We start from the raw sequence: 1,430 nt of genomic DNA on the forward strand, positions 1-1,430 counted from the left end.
CTGAAGTTGCTTCCCTTTTACACCATTGGTTCTTTCTGTGGGCTTTTTTTGTTTGGTTTTATCCCTCTAAATGGTGTGTTGAGGCTCAGTCTGTAGGGATCACAAGGACCAAATGGAGTTTGGATTCCTAGATTCTTGTCTGCGATCCTGATCTAGTATTTGTGTGACCCCAAGTTGAATACTGTATATTCAGGGGTGGTAATTTACTCGGAGATGTTCAGGAAAACACAAATAGATCTGTATTAATATTGTAATTCACCAACCTTGTTTTTTGGGGGAGCTTAGCAAGCGGGTAGAATTGGGCTGTGGAAACTTTTAGATCTTTGTACTTGGGTAGGCTCTGCGGCAGGCAGTTCCCTGTTCTTGCCTCCAACACCCAGTACTGGGAAGTTGGTTTTTCGTATGGGAAATACCTGTGATTTAACATGAGACTTGAACCTGCTTCATTTAACTTTGGTAAAGTAACAGGTTCATCCCTCCATCTCTTACTACAGCTGAAAGGCTAATCCAAAGTATATATAAAAATGTACCTTGAAACAAGCTTGAACCATGAACAATCCGAGGTTTTCACCAAAGATCTTTGAGGGTTTTTTTTTTTTTATTGTTTTAGCTTTTAAGTTAGTAACTGTTAGTAACTTTGCTTACTGGTAAAAAAGCTGCAGTCTTGTCTTGTGATAAGCCCGGAATTTGGGGTCCTATTTATGCATAGTAAAGGTGATTGGAAGTTGACCTACCAGAATGTTGGCCATGTTTAACTCTGGGAGTAAAATGATTACCTGGGATTTCCTGGAGTTCTGTCATGTTTGTAATCAGAAAGAAAAAGGCAAATATCTTAACGCCTGGCCTCTCGCACTGCTGCTTATTAGGCACTGAATACAACCAAAAAGGCAGAGCCATGAGGCAGAAGCATAAAACCGAAGTCCTCCCTGGAGTTTGCTGTGATGGGTCCCAGCTGCATCTCTATCGCCAAGTCCCAAGGGCCCTAGTGGGCAAAGCCTCTCAGAACCTGCAAACCACCCCAGAGCCTAAGACCAGAGAGACCTTTTGTTCCTGCCAGCAGTGGTGCAGTACTGAGCAATGCCTGTGGAGCCAAGGGTTTTTTAGAAGCAGTTTCTCATGCATGATCCTGTGTATCCTACCAATCAGAAGGCAATTCTCCAGAAAGTGTTACTAAAACCGCAGTTGCTAAATAGCAATCACATGTAGCTACCTCCGTAGTGTTTGGTCATAGTATGTAAAGTCTGTTGGTCTGGTTCAGTTGAATTTAGATGCTGGTGAGTGGGGAGAAAGACCAGGATGGCTTTAGAATTAGACACACCTTCCTGTTTGAAATGAGCCAAGGATTAAAGGTTTTTTTTGTAAGTTTGGGAACTCCAGGGAAAGGTTAAGTGGGTGTTTTAGAAATACTTAGGGACTTGAGTCTTACTGGA

Source organism: Prionailurus bengalensis, chromosome B2 (assembly GCF_016509475.1).
Source record: "Prionailurus bengalensis isolate Pbe53 chromosome B2, Fcat_Pben_1.1_paternal_pri, whole genome shotgun sequence".
Classification (NCBI taxonomy): Eukaryota; Metazoa; Chordata; class Mammalia; order Carnivora; family Felidae; genus Prionailurus; species Prionailurus bengalensis.